The sequence below is a fragment of the Bos grunniens genome, chromosome 28 (genome assembly GCF_055505025.1).
Source record: "Bos grunniens cultivar Pamir isolate PY7600 chromosome 28, Bosgru_T2T1.0, whole genome shotgun sequence".
NCBI lineage: Eukaryota > Metazoa > Chordata > Mammalia > Artiodactyla > Bovidae > Bos > Bos grunniens.
Window position 1 is genome coordinate 18,901,918 of NC_141192.1, and position 7,544 is coordinate 18,909,461.

Sequence of the window (7,544 nt, forward strand, 5' to 3'; positions counted from 1 at the left end):
CTGTACCTTCATTCAAGTGAAAAGCACAGGCCCTTTTCAACTCTGAAAACTCTAGAATTCAACGAGTGGGGCTCACACTAGAAATATTAGTAGCACTTGGAAATATCTTTGAAATGCAGATTCTCCAGACTTATCCCAGGCCTATGGAATCAGAAACTCTGGGGATAGGTTCCAGCAATTGTATGTTAAAAAGACTTCCAGGTGATTCTAATGTAGTTAAAGGCTTGAGAACCCTGGTTCTAGAAGCAGCAGTAGGATCAGGGGTCTATAAAACCTTCATGCAGTGCCTTAGCTGGTTTGCCAGACAGGCCGGCTGCCGGCTACTGTGCCCCCTCAATGCCTAGCAGAACCTTTGGCGGACACATCTTCTCCCACTCAATCCCAGGCCAAAGTGGGTAAGGATATTGCCTGGACTCCTTACCCACTGACTACAGCCCAAGAGGGTTACTGGCTTCACATAGATCTCTTTAGCCCCTTGCTTTTGTTTGGGATTGAGTAGAACTGACTCTAGGAGGGCCATGACCAAGGGAACACATGCACACTGGTGATTGATGAAGATGACGTTTCGATTGAAGGCTCGGACTACCAGACTTGGTCTCCTGACTATGGGGCTGAAGGTTGGCTCTCCAGGTGATGTGCTTGCTCTGGACTGGGAGAAGACACCTGACCTGTGACTGGCTACACCTCTCTGACTTGGACTTTGGTAAGAGGCTGTCCAGGATCTCTGAAAGCCAGCCTGACCTCAGCGTGGTGTCATCTAGTGGCCAGTGCTCAGGACGGGAGGCTGCTGGCCTGGGGATACATCCAGATCCTGCCTCTGTCAGCACTCTGTACGCCTCCCCCCAACCCCACCTCAATACCTCCTGCTTCAGTTGGATGGGGCCCGGCAGCCTCCCCCAGAGGAGAGCAGTCCTGATTGGAGGAGCTAGCATAGATCTGGTGCTCAGCAGAGCAGCCTATTTGGGGGCCTCCTGACCATTTGGGAGGAAAGAACTGCTGGGATGAAAAGGCCCTGGTGTGCTGCTGTGTAGGGTTTCCACCTGCCTAAGGGTGGAATTGGGAGGAGAAGGGAAGCTGGGGCTTGGGCCAGTACCTGTGGTCTGGACTGGATGGGAACCTGATCTTGGCCTTGGAGTGTAGCTGGAACAGACCCCCTATGGGTGGAGGGAGTGGCTGCCAGGGGCAATACCTGGCATCCCTGGACTCCAGGTACTTGGGTCAGACTGATCTGCTAAGAAGGCCTGGGCTTGAGTTCCTAAGCTGGGCAGACCCTGGGTGGTTGGCTGGGGCAAGAGGTAGAGTATTGGGCTTGGTCAGTGAAATGACCAAGGTCTTGCATCTCTCTTCTTGGGAGGGCCTCCATTAACTACTGCTTCTGATGTCCAGGCAATGTCACAGGCTGGATCCCAGAGGAGGACACTCTTGCATCTGGAGCACAAGCTTTGGGCTGGATCTTTAGAACTAAGGGCTTTCTTTGAGCAAGGCTGGGATTTGGAAAGGAGACTGCTGCTGCTGCTGCTAAGTCACGGCAGTCGTGTCCGACTCTGTGCGACCCCATAGACAGCAGCCCAACAGGCTCCCCTGTCCCTGGGATTCTCCAGGCAAGAACACTGGAGTGGGTTGCCATTCCCTTCTCCAATGCATGAAAGTGAAAAGTAAAGGTGAAGTCACTCAGTCATGTCCGACTCTTAGCAACCCCATGGACTACAGCCTGCCAGGCTCCTCCGTCCATGGGATTTTCCAGGCAAGAGTATTGGAGTGGGGTGCCATTGCCTTCTCTGGAAAGGAGACTAGGGGCCCTAAACCACTGACTGGCTTGTAAAGGAGCCAATGGCCAGGTGGCCATGAAATTCCCTAGCAGCCTCCATCTCACCTGAACCCTTGGTGTCTACTGGGAAAATTCTAGGCTGGCACCATCTGGCTTCATCTGTGGCTCAGGAAGCTGGCAGGAAGCTTAGTGCCTGTGTGCTTGACACAAAGGGCTCTGCAGAGACCCAGGTCCCATGCCCAGGCCTCGTGTGTGGGACCCACATCTTGCACAACCAGCTGTCCCAAAATCCAGGTAGGCAGAATTCTCTTATTCTGTCTTCAGCTGCCATGGTGAGGAAAACAAGCTTGTGGCCAGGGAGGCCCTGAAGCCTGGACCTGAGGATTTCCATATATCTGAGCTGAAGCCAGGAGATGTCACCTCAGTTGTATACACTCAAGACATGTTCAGCCAGAGTCTTATGCTGTGACTCCCAGGTGAAGGAACTAGAACCAGAGGGCCTGGTAGTGAGGAGGCCTGGCCACAGGATCCCTAGGGTGGATGCCTTGCTATTGTCATACCAATACTCAGCCACTGCTCCAGCTACGCTGTTCATACATGCCTCATTGGCAGGAGAGCCCTCAAAGGCTGGGTGGGGCTCTCTGTCTCCTTCCCAACTTGTCCCCAGTACAGAGCAGGTCCTCTGACTTTGGGGGCAGTTGTAAATGGCTCCTGACTTTCTGAGCATGACATGTGAACCAGCCGTGGCTGGATGGGAAAGGACTAGCGAAAGCCCACAGGCTGGGCTGAAGGTCCTAAGCAGAGCTTCTTAGGTGGCCTGGTCGCCTTCCAACCGGTGGTCATGTGGTGGGAACATATCCTTCATCACTATCCCACTGGGCTTCCAAGGTTCCCACATCCATGTTTTGGGATCCTGGCTCTACGACGGAAGCCAGTGCCAAGGATGAATGGGATGGGTCCTACGCTGCCTTGAGGCCTTGAGGCCTTGAAGCTAGCAGGGGAGGCTCCTGTGAGGAGAGGCTGGACACTGGCTGATCCCTGAAGGCGGGTAAATGGCCCCACTTCACCAAGTGGGGACCAGGAGGGCAGTAGCAGGAGTACAGGCTGCAGGTGGGAAAAGGGTCCTTTCTCCCTCACAATGATGCAGGGTGTTAACACCCCCTTCTTTGAAGAGAAGTCAGACTGTGGTAGATACAGGACTGAGGGCTGAGGTCAAGCTGAGGAGGCTGGAGTCACTCTCCCTGGAGAAGGAACTAAGGGCTAGGAGGGTGAGTGGACCGTGTGTGGAAAGGACACAATACTGTGAGGGACTGGAGTGAGGCTGCCACCAAAACTAAGTGGAAGCAGCCGGGTAAGCGGCATCAAACGTTCTGCAGATGCCCCCTCCCTAGCTGGAGCAGCCTGAGTGGGGCTGCCCTGGCCCTCCCAGGCCTTAAGGCCAGCAGCTGGGGCCTCAAAGGCCGGGCAACGCTGGTAACAGTGCCTCCTGCCATCTGACAGGGAGCCAGGGTGCTCTTCTGTCCATGTGGCTATGATGGGCCCTTGCCCAGAGATCTAGATGCTGTCCTGCCTATGCAGGCAGGGTCCCCAGCTTTCCCTCTGTGCTTGGAGAGCTGCCCTCCTAGCTCCCTTTTCTGGAAGGCCACCTCCTCAGGGAGCCTGGCCTCACCCCTCTACTCACATTCACTGGGAAGTGAGTCTGACTCTGGTCTGGAGTGATGTGCCTTCCTCCAACTTCCAACAACTAGAGTCCAAGAAGGCTCTAAAGTGTGAGAATCCCAGAGCCGACTCCTGTAGGGCTGGGTTTCCTTACCTCTCCCTTCTCTATGGGCCTCTTTACTCTGTCCTCAATATCTCAAAACCTTGAGCAGTCCCTTCAGACATTCCTGTCTCTAAGATTCCTTTGTCATAACTACTGGTTTGTCCAGCTTCCATGTCTTGGCTTTTCTAACTACTTTTGATCTTTCCTTCTGGGAGGCTTTTTGATTCATGCTCCAAGTAAGGTTGCCTGTTCCTTAGCCAAACTCAGTCTCTTAGACATCAGTTCAATTCAGTTGCTCAATCGTGTCCGACTCTTTGTGACCCCATGGACTGCAGCACACCAGGCCTCCCTGTCCATCACCAACTCCCAGAGCTTGCTCAAACTCATGTCCATTGAGTTGGTGGTGCCATCCAACTATCTCATCCTCTGTCGTCCCCTTCTCCTCCTGCCTTCAATCTTTCCCAGCATCAAGGTCTTTCCAAATGAGTCAGCTCTTCACATCAAGTGGCCAAAATATTGGAGTTTCAGCTTCAGCATCAGTCCTTCCAATGAATATTCAGGACTGATTTCCTTTAGGATTGGCTGGTTTGATCTCCTTGCACTCCAAGAGACTCTTAAGAGTCTCCTCCAACACCACAGTTCAAAAGTATCAGTTCTTCTGTGCTCAGCTTTCTTTGTAGTCCAACTCTCACATCCATACATGATTACTGGAAAAACCACAGCTTTGACTAGATGGACCTTTGTTGGCAAAGTAATGTCTCTGCTTTTTAATATGCTATCTAGGTTTGTCATAGCTTGTCTTCCAAGGAGCAAGTGTTTTTTAATTTCATGGCTGTAGCCACCATCTGCAGTGATTTTGAAACCCAAGAAAATAAAGTCTGTCACTGTTTCCATTGTTTCCCATCTATTTGTCATGAAGTGATGGGACTCTTGGACATATCCTTCATTTTAACTATCTTCATGACTAACTGAGCATTTAAAGTCTTCGGTCTGGTCTGTTATTTCTACCTCTGGAATCTAATGCAGCTAACCACCTTGGAATAGTTGCATTCCTAATGTCTCACTTGGCTTGAGCTCATTTTCCCTGGGGGTGTTGACTACTTCCAGCAATATCTATTTAGGGAGGCCAGAAAAGGGCTCACTGAGCTCCAGGTGGGAGGAAAGATGAACCCTAGGGTGAAGCAGTCTGGTGTTGAGAAATCAGCTAATCACTCATGACCCCACAAAATGTTTTCTTAGGGCAGAGCCTGCCCTTGCTTGCCAGGCATAAGGGGTGATAGAACAGCGAGACTAAATACCAGCCATGGGGAGAGGGTGGCAGAGGGGAGATGGTCCCTTGTCAAGCAATTCCCCACCTGTTCTTCCTTAGCTCATGGATTCTGCCAGGTCTTGACTTTTCCCCTGGCCTAGAAAATTGAGTTGCTGCAGGTATAAGGCAAGCTCCCTCCCAGAGTATTAGGTGAGAAGCAGGAACATAATTCCAACTACCTTGGTTCTGATTTCCTCCACAGCCACCAGGCTCTCTTATCCTGGAAGAACCACCCCCTTCCAGGTCACACCATCTCCCATCCTATGGCTGCCTGTGTTTTCAGTTAGCTCAGTCTTCTGGGCCAGATCCTGACAGAGGGTAGCTAGCAACTGAGATCAGCACTGTAAGAGCAGAAACTAGATGCAAATCCCTCATTTTCTAAAAGTCTCAAAGGGTATCATCATTCATTACAAATTGGCTGCCCTGGTTCTGGCAGTCCTAGCACACAGAAGTGAAACAAGTACTTAATAAAATATACTAAGTCCATGGTGAAATTCCTAGGTCTTTGCTTTCTTGCACTATGCTTTTAACTGAGTGTTTCAGAAGGTACTCCTTGCCTTCTCTGCCTCATGGGTAAGGCTGTCTGCTCTTGATCTTAATGCTAGTCTCTTCCTGGTTCTTTACTTTTTCTGATGTCTTAGGTCACTGGAGTGTTTGAGAAGTTGAGGACATTCAGACCCTCTCTTGGTACCTCTTTCTATCTCATGACAGATGACGGGGCGATGGGGAGACCCAGAGCACAGTGTAGGGACTTGACTGTACAAATTTTCTTTGGAAGATGCAAAGCCCTTTGCAAGAGCCAAAGGACTAAACCGCCTTTACTGCTGTGGCAGGCTTTCAGTTCTCTGTGTTAAAAGACTCAAGGCTTTCCATAGGGTCTTCTAATCCTGAGGTGGATGGAAAGTAACTCTAAGTAACTGACTACTTGAATATGCAGCTTAACCTCACCCAGGGATTGCTGTGTTCCACGTAGGTTCTTACAGCTTTGCTTACATGGTCCTACTGCTTTTCTCTGAATCTTGACTTTACTGACTATACTTTTCCTGGGTACTTCACCCCTTCCAGATATCTGGGATTCCATCTGGAATCACTTGCTTCTGGCCAAACTCAGTATTTACTGTGAGTCTGCTGGTCACATTTTGTCTTCATCTTAAATTCTGAAGGATGTCTTTGGCAGGTATAGAGTTCTGGATCGACTCCTGCCCTCTTCGTTGTCAAAGTGTCATTCCACCTATGTCCTGGCTTCCTTTGCTCTGGCAAAGTCGACTATGAGCATTAGCAGTATTCTTCTAGGCTCTTTTGGGAATTTGTTACCTAAACCGACATGCCTACATTCTTAATCTATTCAGCCTGAAAGTTTGAACTTAGGCCTTTGGGTTTGTCTTATTTAGGAAATTCTTGGGCACCTTAACCTCTTTCCCTTTCTCCCTTCCTCTTGAGTCTTCTATGCTTGACATGATCTCACAAGTCCCTGCCATATGGATGAAAGGAAGTGACTTGAGTCATGTTTGTTCATGATCCTGGGTCTTGCTGAACCTATTACCCTGAGGAAGGAAGCTGGGCTGGAGGCAGTGAAGCCTACAATGCTAGGGAAGACAGAGAAGCATGGCTGTGAGCTGGGGGAGCTGCTTTGGGAACTGGAGGAAATTGTGTTACCCGGGAGATACCTCCCAGTGTAGGAGGGTAGGGCCTAAGCAGGCGCCAGTGTCTGCAGACTAGGGAAGGATTGATTCCTTATGTGCCTGTTTGTCCACCTAACAACTGCTAGGGAACAGGTAGAACAAACACTGTGTACCTGCTACTCCATCTTGAAATGGAGAAGGAAGGTCAAGGTCAGTTTAATTAGACCACGGGGCCTCTTCCCTGGATGCTGCTGGCAAAGGGAGTGGAGATGATCAGTGATAGTATCAAAGACCACCTAGATCAAGTCAGGGTAGACTAACAGAAAGTTTGCAAGCAGCATGAACATCTCTGGTCCCTAACGGTGGGTCACAGGAGATGTTCCCACTCCCAAGCCCCTTCTAGGCTCAGGTTATGTTAGACACTAGCCCTCATGCTTACATATATACCAGGCACTACCTGGACCTCCTAGTCTTGTTCCCGAACCTTACATCACAGCATCTTGATGTCTACTCAAAAGATCCTTGCCCCTTAGCTTTTATCAGTTCTGCCTCTTGATTCTTCGAGAAAAATCATTTATGGGTTTTTTGTTTGTTTATTTGACTCGTAAAAACCCTGGGCTTTAACATCCAATGATGCTGAAACTTTTATTCTAATTCTCACCTGGTTTCTCCTGAATCTTCAGAATTCCTAGCTTTTAAAGTCAGATCATACGTGAGTTGAAGATGCTGCCCTGCTGACAAGGGCAAATTCCTGTTGCAGAGCATGGGTATTGATTGGGGTAGGGAACCCAGGTTGGACTTCCCAAGGGGTAGTAGTGGTAAAGAACCCCCTTGCCAATACGGGAGACATAAGAGACATGAATTCATCCCTGCGTTGAGAAGATCCCCCTGGAGGAGGGTATGGTAACCCACTCTAGTATTCTTGCCTGGAGAATTCCATGGACAGAGGAGCCTGGCAGGATACAGTCCATAGGATCACAAACAGTTGGACACAACTGAAGCAAATTAGCATGCACACACACAGGGAATCCACATTACACGCTGCCAGCTAAGACTTCTAAGAGACCACTTTTGGTGACTCTT

At 49.9% G+C, this 7,544-nt stretch overlaps 1 long non-coding RNA gene across 1 annotated transcript; it reads left to right on the top strand.

Moving 5' to 3' along the window:
* The first annotated feature begins 210 nt into the window (after window positions 1–210).
* Window positions 211–1,674, top strand: LOC147342952 (uncharacterized). Its single transcript, XR_015156865.1, has 2 exons — window positions 211–703; window positions 1,387–1,674. It is a non-coding gene; the product is annotated as an uncharacterized LOC147342952 (long non-coding RNA).
* The last annotated feature ends 5,870 nt before the right edge of the window (window positions 1,675–7,544 follow it).